At 35.9% G+C, this 21,870-nt stretch overlaps 6 non-coding genes across 6 annotated transcripts; all 6 read right to left on the bottom strand.

Annotated features, from left to right (window-relative positions):
- Positions 1 to 732: 732 nt before the first annotated feature.
- TRNAF-GAA (transfer RNA phenylalanine (anticodon GAA)) lies at positions 733 to 805 on the bottom strand. Its single transcript has one exon. It is a non-coding gene; the product is annotated as a tRNA-Phe (tRNA).
- Positions 806 to 8,870: 8,065 nt separating this feature from the next.
- Positions 8,871 to 8,943, bottom strand: TRNAF-GAA (transfer RNA phenylalanine (anticodon GAA)). Its single transcript has one exon. It is a non-coding gene; the product is annotated as a tRNA-Phe (tRNA).
- An 867-nt stretch (positions 8,944 to 9,810) lies between these two features.
- On the bottom strand, positions 9,811 to 9,893 carry TRNAL-CAG (transfer RNA leucine (anticodon CAG)). Its single transcript has one exon. It is a non-coding gene; the product is annotated as a tRNA-Leu (tRNA).
- Positions 9,894 to 12,893: 3,000 nt separating this feature from the next.
- Positions 12,894 to 12,966, bottom strand: TRNAS-GGA (transfer RNA serine (anticodon GGA)). Its single transcript has one exon. It is a non-coding gene; the product is annotated as a tRNA-Ser (tRNA).
- Positions 12,967 to 14,905: 1,939 nt separating this feature from the next.
- TRNAF-GAA (transfer RNA phenylalanine (anticodon GAA)) lies at positions 14,906 to 14,978 on the bottom strand. The gene has a single exon. It is a non-coding gene; the product is annotated as a tRNA-Phe (tRNA).
- A 1,946-nt stretch (positions 14,979 to 16,924) lies between these two features.
- Positions 16,925 to 16,997, bottom strand: TRNAF-GAA (transfer RNA phenylalanine (anticodon GAA)). Its single transcript has one exon. It is a non-coding gene; the product is annotated as a tRNA-Phe (tRNA).
- Between the last annotated feature and the right edge of the window lie 4,873 nt (positions 16,998 to 21,870).

Genomic DNA, 21,870 nt, shown 5'->3' with positions numbered 1-21,870 from the left:
AGCCCTATTTGGGTTTTGCAATGCAGATTTTGCAGGAATACCTTGCAGATGAAATTTGCAGAGTACCAAAACAGCAGAAAACCTCCCAAAGTGACCACATTTTAGAAATTATTTTGCACAATGAGTTAATCAACACCTGCAATTACTATTGTCAGCCTATAGGTGTTTTCACTCTGAACCATCCAGCATTGCAAGTATGCCAGTTTAGTGCCCAGCTTTTGCTTGCAGAGACAAGCAACCCATACATTTTTAAGTGGGCTCTACTCACTGGAGCAATGCCAAATTTGTAGATGCTTTGTCTCACCATTAAAATAGAAACCTCCTATATTTCAAATTAAAGATGACGGACCTGTGTGGAGCTTGTGTTTTTTGCCTTTTTGACTTTGTCCACAGCATATTTTTTAAGGACATTTGTCTCAGTAATGCCTCAGTGTTTCAAAGTCAAACAAGCTGACTATAATCATTCAGCTAGTGTCTGATAAGTGCTGTCTGTTTCAGCTATCAGGTTACCTTTTAATCCTCTTACAGCTAAGTCAATCTGAAATAAAACAAAATAGAGGAAAAATTACTAAAAAACATTCATGTGTTCAAAAGGAAAAAGTTACCGTTTCTCAAATTTTTAACATTTTGTTTTCTGTAGATAGTTAAGATTTTTAGGCCTTTTGATCATGATCAGTCCATGTGCTTTGTTTAATATCTCCTTAAAATGTAAACGGTGAAGAAAAAGCATTTTGCCGAAACCCGGGATTGGACCAGGGACCTTTAGATCTTCAGTCTAACGCTCTCCCAACTGAGCTATTTCGGCCATATCTATACATTTTCTGGGGGGTTTGACACTCTGCAAATGTCAAGTGTCACACCTGGAGGGATATATTATAATTTTTCATTTGACTGTTTTTTGAAGCATGATTTCTATTTGAAACGCCTTCCATTTTGCTGTACATATTTAATAACATTCATTAACTATTTGTGAATGAGTAGAAAAAGACAGCAATTTTGCCATTGAATTTTTACATTTTCAGTTTGTCTCCATGCACCAGTATAATTCTGACCCTGTGCTTCTAGAATAGGTCATGGTCGCACATAAAACACAATTTGCATGCATAATGTTACATCAAGTTTTATTTTTTATGAGATGCAAACAATTGGAGCAAAAAAGAGACAAAAATTTAGAGAAAATATTTTATTGATTGTTAAAAGTGAGACCATTTGTCCCAAAATGTGCTGAAACATGTCAGAAGGACATGGGCATTTCACATTTTTTAAACTATGATTACCTACTTGTTAAGTTTTTGTTAATTAAGTATCGTTATGGTCTATTGATGTATGAGGTGAAAACTATGAAAGTAGACTTACCAGCAAATCCGTTTCTAGATATATTTCATGACAGCACTGTAGAAGGTTGATTCCCTACCCTAATAGGGACAGAGAACACAAAGAGGTGAAATAGTCCCTCCTCATTGACTGTCCAAAGGATTTTTCTAGTGCCAAAAGAACAACAGACATATGCACAAAAAATCTGTTTGATGTTCCTAGAGTTCTTTTTTGAGAGGACAAATTCAGATTCACTCCAAAGACTCTCAGGAAATTTTTCAAAACCACATTACTAAGTTTTGTTTGACCTCATCTAATCAATAAATGAAGATAAAGTTTCTTGAAATTAAATGTTGATGTCAGAAGTGGGATTTGAACCCACGCCTCCAGGGGAGACTGCGACCTGCGACTGCGACAAAATAGAGGAAAAATTACTAAAAAACATTCATATGTTCAAAAGGAAAAAGTTACCGTTTCTCAAATTTTTAACAGAGACTGCCACCTGAACGCAGCGCCTTAGACCACTTGGCCATCCTGACTTCGATATGCAATTGGAACTTAACTCCTTCCATGCTAGTCAGCAGAAATGTTACCATTCCTTGTGATTAAAAACTTGTCACACCACCCCAAAAAAGTCAATAAATAACATTTTTTATATGCGTACTTTTCGTCTGCATAAATTTTTAAACCTCCATTTATTTTGTTTGGATATTAGAAATGTTAGATTTCTCACAAATGCGGTGATGCACCACATTTCTTCAGAAACTACTGTTTGGCCACACAGCAGGGCTTTGAAAGGAAGAGCCCTATTTGGGTTTTGCAATGCAGATTTTGCAGGAATACCTTGCAGATGAAATTTGCAGAGTACCAAAACAGCAGAAAACCTCCCAAAGTGACCACATTTTAGAAATTATTTTGCACAATGAGTTAATCAACACCTGCAATTACTATTGTCAGCCTATAGGTGTTTTCACTCTGAACCATCCAGCATTGCAAGTATGCCAGTTTAGTGCCCAGCTTTTGCTTGCAGAGACAAGCAACCCATACATTTTTAAGTGGGCTCTACTCACTGGAGCAATGTCAAATATGTAGATGCTTTGTCTCACCATTAAAGTAGAAACCTCCTATATTTCAAATTAAAGATGACGGACCTGTGTGGAGCTTGTGTTTTTTGCCTTTTTGACTTTGTCCACAGCATATTTTTTAAGGACATTTGTCTCAGTAATGCCTCAGTGTTTCAAAGTCAAACAAGATGACTATAATCATTCAGCTAGTGTCTGATAAGTGCTGTCTGTTTCAGCTATCAGGTTACCTTTTAATCCTCTTACAGCTAAGTCAATCTGAAATAAAACAAAATAGAGGAAAAATTACTAAAAAACATTCATGTGTTCAAAAGGAAAAAGTTACTGTTTCTCAAATTTTTAACATTTTGTTTTCTGTAGATAGTTAAAATTTTTAGGCCTTTTGATCATGATCAGTCCATGTGCTTTGTTTAATATCTCCTTAAAATGTAAACGGTGAAGAAAAAGCATTTTGCCGAAACCCGGGATTGGACCAGGGACCTTTAGATCTTCAGTCTAACGCTCTCCAAACTGAGCTATTTCGGCCATATCTATACATTTTCTGGGGGGTTTGACACTCTGCAAATGTCAAGTGTCACACCTGGAGGGATATATTATAATTTTTCATTTGACTGTTTTTTGAAGCATGATTTCTATTTGAAACGCCTTCCATTTTGCTGTACATATTTAATAACATTCATTAACTATTTGTGAATGAGTAGAAAAAGACAGCAATTTTGCCATTGAATTTTTACATTTTCAGTTTGTCTCCATGCACCAGTATAATTCTGACCCTGTGCTTCTAGAATAGGTCATGGTCGCACATAAAACACAATTTGCATGCATAATGTTACATCAAGTTTTATTTTTTATGAGATGCAAACAATTGGAGCAAAAAAGAGACAAAAATTTAGAGAAAATATTTTATTGATTGTTAAAAGTGAGACCATTTGTCCCAAAATGTGCTGAAACATGTCAGAAGGACATGGGCATTTCACATTTTTTAAACTATGATTACCTACTTGTTAAGTTTTTGTTTATTAAGTATCGTTATGGTCTATTGATGTATGAGGTGAAAACTATGAAAGTAGACTTACCAGCAAATCTGTTTCTAGATATATTTCATGACAGCACTGTAGAAGGTTGATTCCCTACCCTAATAGGGACAGAGAACACAAAGAGGTGAAATAGTCCCTCCTCATTGACTGTCCAAAGGATTTTTCTAGTGCCAAAAGAACAACAGACATATGCACAAAAAATCTGTTTGAAGTTCCTAGAGTTCTTTTTTGAGAGGACAAATTCAGATTCACTCCAAAGACTCTCAGGAAATTTTTCAAAACCACATTACTAAGTTTTGTTTGACCTCATCTAATCAATAAATGAAGATAAAGTTTCTTGAAATTAAATGTTGATGTCAGAAGTGGGATTTGAACCCACGCCTCCAGGGTAGACTGCGACCTGAACGCAGCACCTTAGACCGCTCGGCCATCCTGACTTCGATATGCAATTGGAACTTAACTCCTTCCATGCTAGTCAGCAGAAATGTTACCATCCCTTGTGATTAAAAACTTGTCACACCACCCCAAAAAAGTCAATAAATAACATTTTTTATATGCGTACTTTTCGTCTGCATTAATTTTTAAACCTCCATTTATTTTGTTTGGATATTAGAAATGTTAGATTTCTCACAAATGCGGTGATGCACCACATTTCTTCAGAAACTACTGTTTGGCCACACAGCAGGGCTTTGAAAGGAAGAGCCCTATTTGGGTTTTGCAATGCAGATTTTGCAGGAATACCTTGCAGATGAAATTTGCAGAGTACCAAAACAGCAGAAAACCTCCCAAAGTGACCACATTTTAGAAATTATTTTGCACAATGAGTTAATCAACACCTGCAATTACTATTGTCAGCCTATAGGTGTTTTCACTCTGAACCATCCAGCATTGCAAGTATGCCAGTTTAGTGCCCAGCTTTTGCTTGCAGAGACAAGCAACCCATACATTTTTAAGTGGGCTCTACTCACTGGAGCAATGTCAAATATGTAGATGCTTTGTCTCACCATTAAAGTAGAAACCTCCTATATTTCAAATTAAAGATGACGGACCTGTGTGGAGCTTGTGTTTTTTGCCTTTTTGACTTTGTCCACAGCATATTTTTTAAGGACATTTGTCTCAGTAATGCCTCAGTGTTTCAAAGTCAAACAAGCTGACTATAATCATTCAGCTAGTGTCTGATAAGTGCTGTCTGTTTCAGCTATCAGGTTACCTTTTAATCCTCTTACAGCTAAGTCAATCTGAAATAAAACAAAATAGAGGAAAAATTACTAAAAAACATTCATGTGTTCAAAAGGAAAAAGTTACCGTTTCTCAAATTTTTAACATTTTGTTTTCTGTAGATAGTTAAGATTTTTAGGCCTTTTGATCATGATCAGTCCATGTGCTTTGTTTAATATTTCCTTAAAATGTAAACGGTGAAGAAAAAGAATTTTGCCGAAACCCGGGACCTTTAGATCTTCAGTCTAACGCTCTCCCAACTGAGCTATTTCGGCCATATCTATACATTTTCTGGGGGGTTTGACACTCTGCAAATGTCAAGTGTCACACCTGGAGGGATATATTATAATTTTTCATTTGACTGTTTTTTGAAGCATGATTTCTATTTGAAACGCCTTCCATTTTGCTGTACATATTTAATAACATTTATTAACTATTTGTGAATGAGTAGAAAAAGACAGCAATTTTGCCATTGAATTTTTACATTTTCAGTTTGTCTCCATGCACCAGTATAATTCTGACCCTGTGCTTCTAGAATAGGTCATGGTCGCACATAAAACACAATTTGCATGCATAATGTTACATCAAGTTTTATTTTTTATGAGATGCAAACAATTGGAGCAAAAAAGAGACAAAAATTTAGAGAAAATATTTTATTGATTGTTAAAAGTGAGACCATTTGTCCCAAAATGTGCTGAAACATGTCAGAAGGACATGGGCATTTCACATTTTTTAAACTATGATTACCTACTTGTTAAGTTTTTGTTAATTAAGTATCGTTATGGTCTATTGATGTATGAGGTGAAAACTATGAAAGTAGACTTACCAGCAAATCCGTTTCTAGATATATTTCATGACAGCACTGTAGAAGGTTGATTCCCTACCCTAATAGGGACAGAGAACACAAAGAGGTGAAATAGTCCCTCCTCATTGACTGTCCAAAGGATTTTTCTAGTGCCAAAAGAACAACAGACATATGCACAAAAAAACCTGTTTGATGTTCCTAGAGTTCTTTTTTGAGAGGACAAATTCAGATTCACTCCAAAGACTCTCAGGAAATTTTTCAAAACCACATTACTAAGTTTTGTTTGACCTCATCTAATCAATAAATGAAGATAAAGTTTCTTGAAATTAAATGTTGATGTCTGAAGTGGGATTTGAACCCACGCCTCCAGGGAAGACTGCGACCTGAACACAGCGCCTTAGACCGCTCGGCCATCCTGACTTCGATATGCAATTGGAACTTAACTCCTTCCATGCTAGTCAGCAGAAATGTTACCATCCCTTGTGATTAAAAACTTGTCACACCACCCCAAAAAAGTCAATAAATAACATTTTTTATATGCGTACTTTTCGTCTGCATTAATTTTTAAACCTCCATTTATTTTGTTTGGATATTAGAAATGTTAGATTTCTCACAAATGCGGTGATGCACCACATTTCTTCAGAAACTACTGTTTGGCCACACAGCAGGGCTTTGAAAGGAAGAGCCCTATTTGGGTTTTGCAATGCAGATTTTGCAGGAATACCTTGCAGATGAAATTTGCAGAGTACCAAAACAGCAGAAAACCTCCCAAAGTGACCACATTTTAGAAATTATTTTGCACAATGAGTTAATCAACACCTGTAATTACTATTGTCAGCCTATAGGTGTTTTCACTCTGAACCATCCAGCATTGCAAGTATGCCAGTTTAGTGCCCAGCTTTTGCTTGCAGAGACAAGCAACCCATACATTTTTAAGTGGGCTCTACTCACTGGAGCAATGTCAAATATGTAGATGCTTTGTCTCACCATTAAAGTAGAAACCTCCTATATTTCAAATTAAAGATGACGGACCTGTGTGGAGCTTGTGTTTTTTGCCTTTTTGACTTTGTCCACAGCATATTTTTTAAGGACATTTGTCTCAGTAATGCCTCAGTGTTTCAAAGTCAAACAAGCTGACTATAATCATTCAGCTAGTGTCTGATAAGTGCTGTCTGTTTCAGCTATCAGGTTACCTTTTAATCCTCTTACAGCTAAGTCAATCTGAAATAAAACAAAAGAGAGGAAAAATTACTAAAAAACATTCATGTGTTCAAAAGGAAAATGTTACCGTTTCTCAAATTTTTAACATTTTGTTTTCTGTAGATAGTTAAGATTTTTAGGCCTTTAGATCATGATCAGTCCATGTGCTTTGTTTAATATCTCCTTAAAATGTAAACGGTGAAGAAAAAGCAATTTGCTGAAACCCGGGATTGGACCAGGGACCTTTAGATCTTCAGTCTAACGCTCTCCCAACTGAGCTATTTCGGCCATATCTATACATTTTCTGGGGGGTTTGACACTCTGCAAATGTCAAGTGTCACACCTGGAGGGATATATTATAATTTTTCATTTGACTGTTTTTTGAAGCATGATTTCTATTTGAAACGCCTTCCATTTTGCTGTACATATTTAATAACATTCATTAACTATTTGTGAATGAGTAGAAAAAGACAGCAATTTTGCCATTGAATTTTTACATTTTCAGTTTGTCTCCATGCACCAGTATAATTCTGACCCTGTGCTTCTAGAATAGGTCATGGTCGCACATAAAACACAATTTGCATGCATAATGTTACATCAAGTTTTATTTTTTATGAGATGCAAACAATTGGAGCAAAAAAGAGACAAAAATTTAGAGAAAATATTTTATTGATTGTTAAAAGTGAGACCATTTGTCCCAAAATGTGCTGAAACATGTCAGAAGGACATGGGCATTTCACATTTTTTAAACTATGATTACCTACTTGTTAAGTTTTTGTTAATTAAGTATCGTTATGGTCTATTGATGTATGAGGTGAAAACTATGAAAGTAGACTTACCAGCAAATCCGTTTCTAGATATATTTCATGACAGCACTTTAGAAGGTTGATTCCCTACCCTAATAGGGACAGAGAACACAAAGAGGTGAAATAGTCCCTCCTCATTGACTGTCCAAAGGATTTTTCTAGTGCCAAAAGAACAACAGACATATGCACAAAAAAACCTGTTTGATGTTCCTAGAGTTCTTTTTTGAGAGGACAAATTCAGATTCACTCCAAAGACTCTCAGGAAATTTTTCAAAACCACATTACTAAGTTTTGTTTGACCTCATCTAATCAATAAATGAAGATAAAGTTTCTTGAAAATAAATGTTGATGTCAGAAGTCCAGGGACGACTGCGACCTGAACGCAGCGCCTTAGACCGCTCGGCCATCCTGACTTCGATATGCAATTGGAACTTAACTCCTTCCATGCTAGTCAGCAGAAATGTTACCATCCCTTGTGATTAAAAACTTGTCACACCACCCCAAAAAAGTCAATAAATAACATTTTTTATATGCGTACTTTTCGTCTGCATTAATTTTTAAACCTCCATTTATTTTGTTTGGATATTAGAAATGTTAGATTTCTCACAAATGCGGTGATGCACCACATTTCTTCAGAAACTACTGTTTGGCCACACAGCAGGGCTTTGAAAGGAAGAGCCCTATTTGGGTTTTGCAATGCAGATTTTGCAGGAATACCTTGCAGATGAAATTTGCAGAGTACCAAAACAGCAGAAAACCTCCCAAAGTGACCACATTTTAGAAATTATTTTGCACAATGAGTTAATCAACACCTGCAATTACTATTGTCAGCCTATAGGTGTTTTCACTCTGAACCATCCAGCATTGCAAGTATGCCAGTTTAGTGCCCAGCTTTTGCTTGCAGAGACAAGCAACCCATACATTTTTAAGTGGGCTCTACTCACTGGAGCAATGTCAAATATGTAGATGCTTTGTCTCACCATTAAAGTAGAAACCTCCTATATTTCAAATTAAAGATGACGGACCTGTGTGGAGCTTGTGTTTTTTGCCTTTTTGACTTTGTCCACAGCATATTTTTTAAGGACATTTGTCTCAGTAATGCCTCAGTGTTTCAAAGTCAAACAAGCTGACTATAATCATTCAGCTAGTGTCTGATAAGTGCTGTCTGTTTCAGCTATCAGGTTACCTTTTAATCCTCTTACAGCTAAGTCAATCTGAAATAAAACAAAATAGAGGAAAAATTACTAAAAAACATTCATGTGTTCAAAAGGAAAAAGTTACTGTTTCTCAAATTTTTAACATTTTGTTTTCTGTAGATAGTTAAAATTTTTAGGCCTTTTGATCATGATCAGTCCATGTGCTTTGTTTAATATCTCCTTAAAATGTAAACGGTGAAGAAAAAGCATTTTGCCGAAACCCGGGATTGGACCAGGGACCTTTAGATCTTCAGTCTAACGCTCTCCCAACTGAGCTATTTCGGCCATATCTATACATTTTCTGGGGGGTTTGACACTCTGCAAATGTCAAGTGTCACACCTGGAGGGATATATTATAATTTTTCATTTGACTGTTTTTTGAAGCATGATTTCTATTTGAAACGCCTTCCATTTTGCTGTACATATTTAATAACATTCATTAACTATTTGTGAATGAGTAGAAAAAGACAGCAATTTTGCCATTGAATTTTTACATTTTCAGTTTGTCTCCATGCACCAGTATAATTCTGACCCTGTGCTTCTAGAATAGGTCATGGTCGCACATAAAACACAATTTGCATGCATAATGTTACATCAAGTTTTATTTTTTATGAGATGCAAACAATTGGAGCAAAAAAGAGACAAAAATTTAGAGAAAATATTTTATTGATTGTGAAAAGTGAGACCATTTGTCCCAAAATGTGCTGAAACATGTCAGAAGGACATGGGCATTTCACATTTTTTAAACTATGATTACCTACTTGTTAAGTTTTTGTTAATTAAGTATCGTTATGGTCTATTGATGTATGAGGTGAAAACTATGAAAGTAGACTTACCAGCAAATCCGTTTCTAGATATATTTCATGACAGCACTGTAGAAGGTTGATTCCCTACCCTAATAGGGACAGAGAACACAAAGAGGTGAAATAGTCCCTCCTCATTGACTGTCCAAAGGATTTTTCTAGTGCCAAAAGAACAACAGACATATGCACAAAAAAACCTGTTTGATGTTCCTAGAGTTCTTTTTTGAGAGGACAAATTCAGATTCACTCCAAAGACTCTCAGGAAATTTTTCAAAACCACATTACTAAGTTTTGTTTGACCTCATCTAATCAATAAATGAAGATAAAGTTTTTTGAAATTAAATGTTGATGTCAGAAGTGGGATTTGAACCCACGCCTCCAGGGAAGACTGCAACCTGAACGCAGCGCCTTAGACCGCTCGGCCATCCTGACTTCGATATGCAATTGGAACTTAACTCCTTCCATGCTAGTCAGCAGAAATGTTACCATTCCTTGTGATTAAAAACTTGTCACACCACCCCAAAAAAGTCAATAAATAACATTTTTTATATGCGTACTTTTCGTCTGCATTAATTTTTAAACCTCCATTTATTTTGTTTGGATATTAGAAATGTTAGATTTCTCACAAATGCGGTGATGCACCACATTTCTTCAGAAACTACTGTTTGGCCACACAGCAGGGCTTTGAAAGGAAGAGCCCTATTTGGGTTTTGCAATGCAGATTTTGCAGGAATACCTTGCAGATGAAATTTGCAGAGTACCAAAACAGCAGAAAACCTCCCAAAGTGACCACATTTTAGAAATTATTTTGCACAATGAGTTAATCAACACCTGCAATTACTATTGTCAGCCTATAGGTGTTTTCACTCTGAACCATCCAGCATTGCAAGTATGCCAGTTTAGTGCCCAGCTTTTGCTTGCAGAGACAAGCAACCCATACATTTTTAAGTGGGCTCTACTCACTGGAGCAATGTCAAATATGTAGATGCTTTGTCTCACCATTAAAGTAGAAACCTCCTATATTTCAAATTAAAGATGACGGACCTGTGTGGAGCTTGTGTTTTTTGCCTTTTTGACTTTGTCCACAGCATATTTTTTAAGGACATTTGTCTCAGTAATGCCTCAGTGTTTCAAAGTCAAACAAGCTGACTATAATCATTCAGCTAGTGTCTGATAAGTGCTGTCTGTTTCAGCTATCAGGTTACCTTTTAATCCTCTTACAGCTAAGTCAATCTGAAATAAAACAAAATAGAGGAAAAATTACTAAAAAACATTCATGTGTTCAAAAGGAAAAAGTTACCGTTTCTCAAATTTTTAACATTTTGTTTTCTGTAGATAGTTAAGATTTTTAGGCCTTTTGATCATGATCAGTCCATGTGCTTTGTTTAATATCTCCTTAAAATGTAAACGGTGAAGAAAAAGCATTTTGCTGAAACCCGGGATTGGACCAGGGACCTTTAGATCTTCAGTCTAACGCTCTCCCAACTGAGCTATTTCGGCCACATCTATACATTTTCTGGGGGGTTTGACACTCTGCAAATGTCAAGTGTCACACCTGGAGGGATATATTATAATTTTTCATTTGACTGTTTTTTGAAGCATGATTTCTATTTGAAACGCCTTCCATTTTGCTGTACATATTTAATAACATTCATTAACTATTTGTGAATGAGTAGAAAAAGACAGCAATTTTGCCATTGAATTTTTACATTTTCAGTTTGTCTCCATGCACCAGTATAATTCTGACCCTGTGCTTCTAGAATAGGTCATGGTCGCACATAAAACACAATTTGCATGCATAATGTTACATCAAGTTTTATTTTTTATGAGATGCAAACAATTGGAGCAAAAAAGAGACAAAAATTTAGAGAAAATATTTTATTGATTGTGAAAAGTGAGACCATTTGTCCCAAAATGTGCTGAAACATGTCAGAAGGACATGGGCATTTCACATTTTTTAAACTATGATTACCTACTTGTTAAGTTTTTGTTAATTAAGTATCGTTATGGTCTATTGATGTATGAGGTGAAAACTATGAAAGTAGACTTACCAGCAAATCCGTTTCTAGATATATTTCATGACAGCACTGTAGAAGGTTGATTCCCTACCCTAATAGGGACAGAGAACACAAAGAGGTGAAATAGTCCCTCCTCATTGACTGTCCAAAGGATTTTTCTAGTGCCAAAAGAACAACAGACATATGCACAAAAAAACCTGTTTGATGTTCCTAGAGTTCTTTTTTGAGAGGACAAATTCAGATTCACTCCAAAGACTCTCAGGAAATTTTTCAAAACCACATTACTAAGTTTTGTTTGACCTCATCTAATCAATAAATGAAGATAAAGTTTTTTGAAATTAAATGTTGATGTCAGAAGTGGGATTTGAACCCACGCCTCCAGGGAAGACTGCAACCTTAGACCGCTCGGCCATCCTGACTTCGATATGCAATTGGAACTTAACTCCTTCCATGCTAGTCAGCAGAAATGTTACCATCCCTTGTGATTAAAAACTTGTCACACCACCCCAAAAAAGTCAATAAATAACATTTTTTATATGCGTACTTTTCGTCTGCATTAATTTTTAAACCTCCATTTATTTTGTTTGGATATTAGAAATGTTAGATTTCTCACAAATGCGGTGATGCACCACATTTCTTCAGAAACTACTGTTTGGCCACACAGCAGGGCTTTGAAAGGAAGAGCCCTATTTGGGTTTTGCAATGCAGATTTTGCAGGAATACCTTGCAGATGAAATTTGCAGAGTACCAAAACAGCAGAAAACCTCCCAAAGTGACCACATTTTAGAAATTATTTTGCACAATGAGTTAATCAACACCTGCAATTACTATTGTCAGCCTATAGGTGTTTTCACTCTGAACCATCCAGCATTGCAAGTATGCCAGTTTAGTGCCCAGCTTTTGCTTGCAGAGACAAGCAACCCATACATTTTTAAGTGGGCTCTACTCACTGGAGCAATGTCAAATATGTAGATGCTTTGTCTCACCATTAAAGTAGAAACCTCCTATATTTCAAATTAAAGATGACGGACCTGTGTGGAGCTTGTGTTTTTTGCCTTTTTGACTTTGTCCACAGCATATTTTTTAAGGACATTTGTCTCAGTAATGCCTCAGTGTTTCAAAGTCAAACAAGCTGACTATAATCATTCAGCTAGTGTCTGATAAGTGCTGTCTGTTTCAGCTATCAGGTTACCTTTTAATCCTCTTACAGCTAAGTCAATCTGAAATAAAACAAAATAGAGGAAAAATTACTAAAAAACATTCATGTGTTCAAAAGGAAAAAGTTACCGTTTCTCAAATTTTTAACATTTTGTTTTCTGTAGATAGTTAAGATTTTTAGGCCTTTTGATCATGATCAGTCCATGTGCTTTGTTTAATATCTCCTTAAAATGTAAACGGTGAAGAAAAAGCATTTTGCCGAAACCCGGGATTGGACCAGGGACCTTTAGATCTCCAGTCTAACGCTCTCCCAACTGAGCTATTTCGGCCATATCTATACATTTTCTGGGGGGTTTGACACTCTGCAAATGTCAAGTGTCACACCTGGAGGGATATATTATAATTTTTCATTTGACTGTTTTTTGAAGCATGATTTCTATTTGAAACGCCTTCCATTTTGCTGTACATATTTAATAACATTCATTAACTATTTGTGAATGAGTAGAAAAAGACAGCAATTTTGCCATTGAATTTTTACATTTTCAGTTTGTCTCCATGCACCAGTATAATTCTGACCCTGTGCTTCTAGAATAGGTCATGGTCGCACATAAAACACAATTTGCATGCATAATGTTACATCAAGTTTTATTTTTTATGAGATGCAAACAATTGGAGCAAAAAAGAGACAAAAATTTAGAGAAAATATTTTATTGATTGTTAAAAGTGAGACCATTTGTCCCAAAATGTGCTGAAACATGTCAGAAGGACATGGGCATTTCACATTTTTTAAACTATGATTACCTACTTGTTAAGTTTTTGTTAATTAAGTATCGTTATGGTCTATTGATGTATGAGGTGAAAACTATGAAAGTAGACTTACCAGCAAATCCGTTTCTAGATATATTTCATGACAGCACTTTAGAAGGTTGATTCCCTACCCTAATAGGGACAGAGAACACAAAGAGGTGAAATAGTCCCTCCTCATTGACTGTCCAAAGGATTTTTCTAGTGCCAAAAGAACAACAGACATATGCACAAAAAAACCTGTTTGATGTTCCTAGAGTTCTTTTTTGAGAGGACAAATTCAGATTCACTCCAAAGACTCTCAGGAAATTTTTCAAAACCACATTACTAAGTTTTGTTTGACCTCATCTAATCAATAAATGAAGATAAAGTTTCTTGAAATTAAATGTTGATGTCAGAAGTGGGATTTGAACCCACGCCTCCAGGGAAGACTGAACGCAGCGCCTTAGACCGCTCGGCCATCCTGACTTCGATATGCAATTGGAACTTAACTCCTTCCATGCTAGTCAGCAGAAATGTTACCATCCCTTGTGATTAAAAACTTGTCACACCACCCCAAAAAAGTCAATAAATAACATTTTTTATATGCGTACTTTTCGTCTGCATTAATTTTTAAACCTCCATTTATTTTGTTTGGATATTAGAAATGTTAGATTTCTCACAAATGCGGTGATGCACCACATTTCTTCAGAAACTACTGTTTGGCCACACAGCAGGGCTTTGAAAGGAAGAGCCCTATTTGGGTTTTGCAATGCAGATTTTGCAGGAATACCTTGCAGATGAAATTTGCAGAGTACCAAAACAGCAGAAAACCTCCCAAAGTGACCACATTTTAGAAATTATTTTGCACAATGAGTTAATCAACACCTGCAATTACTATTGTCAGCCTATAGGTGTTTTCACTCTGAACCATCCAGCATTGCAAGTATGCCAAGTTTAGTGCCCAGCTTTTGCTTGCAGAGACAAGCAACCCATACATTTTTAAGTGGGCTCTACTCACTGGAGCAATGTCAAATATGTAGATGCTTTGTCTCACCATTAAAGTAGAAACCTCCTATATTTCAAATTAAAGATGACGGACCTGTGTGGAGCTTGTGTTTTTTGCCTTTTTGACTTTGTCCACAGCATATTTTTTAAGGACATTTGTCTCAGTAATGCCTCAGTGTTTCAAAGTCAAACAAGCTGACTATAATCATTCAGCTAGTGTCTGATAAGTGCTGTCTGTTTCAGCTATCAGGTTACCTTTTAATCCTCTTACAGCTAAGTCAATCTGAAATAAAACAAAATAGAGGAAAAATTACTAAAAAACATTCATGTGTTCAAAAGGAAAAAGTTACCGTTTCTCAAATTTTTAACATTTTGTTTTCTGTAGATAGTTAAGATTTTTAGGCCTTTTGATCATGATCAGTCCATGTGCTTTGTTTAATATCTCCTTAAAATGTAAACGGTGAAGAAAAAGCATTTTGCCGAAACCCGGGATTGGACCAGGGACCTTTAGATCTTCAGTCTAACGCTCTCCCAACTGAGCTATTTCGGCCATATCTATACATTTTCTGGGGGGTTTGACACTCTGCAAATGTCAAGTGTCACACCTGGAGGGATATATTATAATTTTTCATTTGACTGTTTTTTGAAGCATGATTTCTATTTGAAACGCCTTCCATTTTGCTGTACATATTTAATAACATTCATTAACTATTTGTGAATGAGTAGAAAAAGACAGCAATTTTGCCATTGAATTTTTACATTTTCAGTTTGTCTCCATGCACCAGTATAATTCTGACCCTGTGCTTCTAGAATAGGTCATGGTCGCACATAAAACACAATTTGCATGCATAATGTTACATCAAGTTTTATTTTTTATGAGATGCAAACAATTGGAGCAAAAAAGAGACAAAAATTTAGAGAAAATATTTTATTGATTGTGAAAAGTGAGACCATTTGTCCCAAAATGTGCTGAAACATGTCAGAAGGACATGGGCATTTCACATTTTTTAAACTATGATTACCTACTTGTTAAGTTTTTGTTAATTAAGTATCGTTATGGTCTATTGATGTATGAGGTGAAAACTATGAAAGTAGACTTACCAGCAAATCCGTTTCTAGATATATTTCATGACAGCACTTTAGAAGGTTGATTCCCTACCCTAATAGGGACAGAGAACACAAAGAGGTGAAATAGTCCCTCCTCATTGACTGTCCAAAGGATTTTTCTAGTGCCAAAAGAACAACAGACATATGCACAAAAAAACCTGTTTGATGTTCCTAGAGTTCTTTTTTGAGAGGACAAATTCAGATTCACTCCAAAGACTCTCAGGAAATTTTTCAAAACCACATTACTAAGTTTTGTTTGACCTCATCTAATCAATAAATGAAGATAAAGTTTCTTGAAATTAAATGTTGATGTCAGAAGTGGGATTTGCACCCACGCCTCCAGGGAAGACTGCGACCTGAACGCAGCGCCTTAGACCGCTCGGCCATCCTGACTTCGATATGCAATTGGAACTTAACTCCTTCCATGCTAGTCAGCAGAAATGTTACCATCCCTTGTGATTAAAAACTTGTCACACCACCCCAAAAAAGTCAATAAATAACATTTTTTATATGCGTACTTTTCGTCTGCATTAATTTTTAAACCTCCATTTATTTTGTTTGGATATTAGAAATGTTAGATTTCTCACAAATGCGGTGATGCACCACATTTCTTCAGAAACTACTGTTTGGCCACACAGCAGGGCTTTGAAAGGAAGAGCCCTATTTGGGTTTTGCAATGCAGATTTTGCAGGAATACCTTGCAGATGAAATTTGCAGAGTACCAAAACAGCAGAAAACCTCCCAAAGTGACCACATTTTAGAAATTATTTTGCACAATGAGTTAATCAACACCTGCAATTACTATTGTCAGCCTATAGGTGTTTTCACTCTGAACCATCCAGCATTGCAAGTATGCCAAGTTTAGTGCCCAGCTTTTGCTTGCAGAGACAAGCAACCCATACATTTTTAAGTGGGCTCTACTCACTGGAGCAATGTCAAATATGTAGATGCTTTGTCTCACCATTAAAGTAGAAACCTCCTATATTTCAAATTAAAGATGACGGACCTGTGTGGAGCTTGTGTTTTTTACCTTTTTGACTTTGTCCACAGCATATTTTTTAAGGACATTTGTCTCAGTAATGCCTCAGTGTTTCAAAGTCAAACAAGCTGACTATAATCATTCAGCTAGTGTCTGATAAGTGCTGTCTGTTTCAGCTATCAGGTTACCTTTTAATCCTCTTACAGCTAAGTCAATCTGAAATAAAACAAAATAGAGGAAAAATTACTAAAAAACATTCATGTGTTCAAAAGGAAAAAGTTACCGTTTCTCAAATTTTTAACATTTTGTTTTCTGTAGATAGTTAAGATTTTTAGGCCTTTTGATCATGATCAGTCCATGTGCTTTGTTTAATATCTCCTTAAAATGTAAACGGTGAAGAAAAAGCATTTTGCCGAAACCTGGGATTGGACCAGGGACCTTTAGATCTTCAGTCTAACGCTCTCCCAACTGAGCTATTTCGGCCATATCTATACATTTTCTGGGGGGTTTGACACTCTGCAAATGTCAAGTGTCACACCTGGAGGGATATATTATAATTTTTCATTTGACTGTTTTTTGAAGCATGATTTCTATTTGAAACGCCTTCCATTTTGCTGTACATATTTAATAACATTCATTAACTATTTGTGAATGAGTAGAAAAAGACAGCAATTTTGCCATTGAATTTTTACATTTTCAGTTTGTCTCCATGCACCAGTATAATTCTGACCCTGTGCTTCTAGAATAGGTCATGGTCGCACATAAAACACAATTTGCATGCATAATGTTACATCAAGTTTTATTTTTTATGAGATGCAAACAATTGGAGCAAAAAAGAGACAAAAATTTAGAGAAAATATTTTATTGATTGTTAAAAGTGAGACCATTTGTCCCAAAATGTGCTGAAACATGTCAGAAGGACATGGGCATTTCACATTTTTTAAACTATGATTACCTACTTGTTAAGTTTTTGTTAATTAAGTATCGTTATGGTCTATTGATGTATGAGGTGAAAACTATGAAAGTAGACTTACCAGCAAATCCGTTTCTAGATATATTTCATGACAGCACTGTAGAAGGTTGATTCCCTACCCTAATAGGGACAGAGAACACAAAGAGGTGAAATAGTCCCTCCTCATTGACTGTCCAAAGGATTTTTCTAGTGCCAAAAGAACAACAGACATATGCACAAAAAATCTGTTTGAAGTTCCTAGAGTTCTTTTTTGAGAGGACAAATTCAGATTCACTCCAAAGACTCTCAGGAAATTTTTCAAAACCACATTACTAAGTTTTGTTTGACCTCATCTAATCAATAAATGAAGATAAAGTTTCTTGAAATTAAATGTTGATGTCAGAAGTGGGATTTGAACCCACGCCTCCAGGGAAGACTGAACGCAGCGCCTTAGACCGCTCGGCCATCCTGACTTCGATATGCAATTGGAACTTAACTCCTTCCATGCTAGTCAGCAGAAATGTTACCATCCCTTGTGATTAAAAACTTGTCACACCACCCCAAAAAAGTCAATAAATAACATTTTTTATATGCGTACTTTTCGTCTGCATTAATTTTTAAACCTCCATTTATTTTGTTTGGATATTAGAAATGTTAGATTTCTCACAAATGCGGTGATGCACCACATTTCTTCAGAAACTACTGTTTGGCCACACAGCAGGGCTTTGAAAGGAAGAGCCCTATTTGGGTTTTGCAATGCAGATTTTGCAGGAATACCTTGCAGATGAAATTTGCAGAGTACCAAAACAGCAGAAAACCTCCCAAAGTGACCACATTTTAGAAATTATTTTGCACAATGAGTTAATCAACACCTGCAATTACTATTGTCAGCCTATAGGTGTTTTCACTCTGAACCATCCAGCATTGCAATTATGCCAAGTTTAGTGCCCAGCTTTTGCTTGCAGAGACAAGCAACCCATACATTTTTAAGTGGGCTCTACTCACTGGAGCAATGTCAAATATGTAGATGCTTTGTCTCACCATTAAAGTAGAAACCTCCTATATTTCAAATTAAAGATGACGGACCTGTGTGGAGCTTGTGTTTTTTACCTTTTTGACTTTGTCCACAGCATATTTTTTAAGGACATTTGTCTCAGTAATGCCTCAGTGTTTCAAAGTCAAACAAGCTGACTATAATCATTCAGCTAGTGTCTGATAAGTGCTGTCTGTTTCAGCTATCAGGTTACCTTTTAATCCTCTTACAGCTAAGTCAATCTGAAATAAAACAAAATAGAGGAAAAATTACTAAAAAACATTCATGTGTTCAAAAGGAAAAAGTTACCGTTTCTCAAATTTTTAACATTTTGTTTTCTGTAGATAGTTAAGATTTTTAGGCCTTTTGATCATGATCAGTCCATGTGCTTTGTTTAATATCTCCTTAAAATGTAAACGGTGAAGAAAAAGCATTTTGCCGAAACCTGGGATTGGACCAGGGACCTTTAGATCTTCAGTCTAACGCTCTCCCAACTGATCTATTTCGGCCATATCTATACATTTTCTGGGGGGTTTGACACTCTGCAAATGTCAAGTGTCACACCTGGAGGGATATATTATAATTTTTCATTTGACTGTTTTTTGAAGCATGATTTCTATTTGAAACGCCTTCCATTTTGCTGTACATATTTAATAACATTCATTAACTATTTGTGAATGAGTAGAAAAAGACAGCAATTTTGCCATTGAATTTTTACATTTTCAGTTTGTCTCCATGCACCAGTATAATTCTGACCCTGTGCTTCTAGAATAGGTCATGGTCGCACATAAAACACAATTTGCATGCATAATGTTACATCAAGTTTTATTTTTTATGAGATGCAAACAATTGGAGCAAAAAAGAGACAAAAATTTAGAGAAAATATTTTATTGATTGTGAAAAGTGAGACCATTTGTCCCAAAATGTGCTGAAACATGTCAGAAGGACATGGGCATTTCACATTTTTTAAACTATGATTACCTACTTGTTAAGTTTTTGTTAATTAAGTATCGTTATGGTCTATTGATGTATGAGGTGAAAACTATGAAAGTAGACTTACCAGCAAATCCGTTTCTAGATATATTTCATGACAGCACTGTAGAAGGTTGATTCCCTACCCTAATAGGGACAGAGAACACAAAGAGGTGAAATAGTCCCTCCTCATTGACTGTCCAAAGGATTTTTCTAGTGCCAAAAGAACAACAGACATATGCACAAAAAAACCTGTTTGATGTTCCTAGAGTTCTTTTTTGAGAGGACAAATTCAGATTCACTCCAAAGACTCTCAGGAAATTTTTCAAAACCACATTACTAAGTTTTGTTTGACCTCACCAAAAGAACAACAGACATATGCACAAAAAAACCTGTTTGATGTTCCTAGAGTTCTTTTTTGAGAGGACAAATTCAGATTCACTCCAAAGACTCTCAGGAAATTTTTCAAAACCACATTACTAAGTTTTGTTTGACCTCATCTAATCAATAAATGAAGATAAAGTTTCTTGAAATTAAATGTTGATGTCAGAAGTGGGATTTGCACCCACGCCTCCAGGAAAGACTGCGACCTGAACGCAGCGCCTTAGACCGCTCGGCCATCCTGACTTCGATATGCAATTGGAACTTAACTCCTTCCATGCTAGTCAGCAGAAATGTTACCATCCCTTGTGATTAAAAACTTGTCACACCACCCCAAAAAAGTCAATAAATAACATTTTTTATATGCGTACTTTTCGTCTGCATTAATTTTTAAACCTCCATTTATTTTGTTTGGATATTAGAAATGTTAGATTTCTCACAAATGCGGTGATGCACCACATTTCTTCAGAAACTACTGTTTGGCCACACAGCAGGGCTTTGAAAGGAAGAGCCCTATTTGGGTTTTGCAATGCAGATTTTGCAGGAATACCTTGCAGATGAAATTTGCAGAGTACCAAAACAGCAGAAAACCTCCCAAAGTGACCACATTTTAGAAATTATTTTGCACAATGAGTTAATCAACACCTGCAATTACTATTGTCAGCCTATAGGTGTTTTCACTCTGAACCATCCAGCATTGCAAGTATGCCAGTTTAGTGCCCAGCTTTTGCTTGCAGAGACAAGCAACCCATACATTTTTAAGTGGGCTCTACTCACTGGAGCAATGTCAAATATGTAGATGCTTTGTCTCACCATTAAAGTAGAAACCTCCTATATTTCAAATTAAAGATGACGGACCTGTGTGGAGCTTGTGTTTTTTGCCTTTTTGACTTTGTCCACAGCATATTTTTTAAGGACATTTGTCTCAGTAATGCCTCAGTGTTTCAAAGTCAAACAAGCTGACTATAATCATTCAGCTAGTGTCTGATACGTGCTGTCTGTTTCAGCTATCAGGTTACCTTTTAATCCTCTTACAGCTAAGTCAATCTGAAATAAAACAAAATAGAGGAAAAATTACTAAAAAACATTCATGTGTTCAAAAGGAAAAAGTTACCGTTTCTCAAATTTTTAACATTTTGTTTTCTGTAGATAGTTAAGATTTTTAGGCCTTTTGATCATGATCAGTCCATGTGCTTTGTTTAATATCTCCTTAAAATGTAAACGGTGAAGAAAAAGCATTTTGCTGAAACACGGGATTGGACCAGGGACCTTTAGATCTTCAGTCTAACGCTCTCCCAACTGAGCTATTTCGGCCATATCTATACATTTTCTGGGGGGTTTGACACTCTGCAAATGTCAAGTGTCACACCTGGAGGGATATATTATAATTTTTCATTTGACTGTTTTTTGAAGCATGATTTCTATTTGAAACGCCTTCCATTTTGCTGTACATATTTAATAACATTCATTAACTATTTGTGAATGAGTAGAAAAAGACAGCAATTTTGCCATTGAATTTTTACATTTTCAGTTTGTCTCCATGCACCAGTATAATTCTGACCCTGTGCTTCTAGAATAGGTCATGGTCGCACATAAAACACAATTTGCATGCATAATGTTACATCAAGTTTTATTTTTTATGAGATGCAAACAATTGGAGCAAAAAAGGGACAAAAATTTAGAGAAAATATTTTATTGATTGTGAAAAGTGAGACCATTTGTCCCAAAATGTGCTGAAACATGTCAGAAGGACATGGGCATTTCACATTTTTTAAACTATGATTACCTACTTGTTAAGTTTTTGTTAATTAAGTATCGTTATGGTCTATTGATGTATGAGGTGAAAACTATGAAAGTAGACTTACCAGCAAATCCGTTTCTAGATATATATCATGACAGCACTGTAGAAGGTTGATTCCCTACCCTAATAGGGACAGAGAACACAAAGAGGTGAAATAGTCCCTCCTCATTGACTGTCCAAAGGATTTTTCTAGTGCCAAAAGAACAACAGACATATG

Source organism: Dendrobates tinctorius, unplaced genomic scaffold (genome assembly GCF_039654945.1).
Source record: "Dendrobates tinctorius isolate UK_male_01 unplaced genomic scaffold, ASM3965494v1 ptg000300l, whole genome shotgun sequence".
NCBI lineage: Eukaryota > Metazoa > Chordata > Amphibia > Anura > Dendrobatidae > Dendrobates > Dendrobates tinctorius.
Note: the sequence above shows the minus strand (reverse complement) of the source record. Positions and strands in the feature narration are given on the sequence as shown.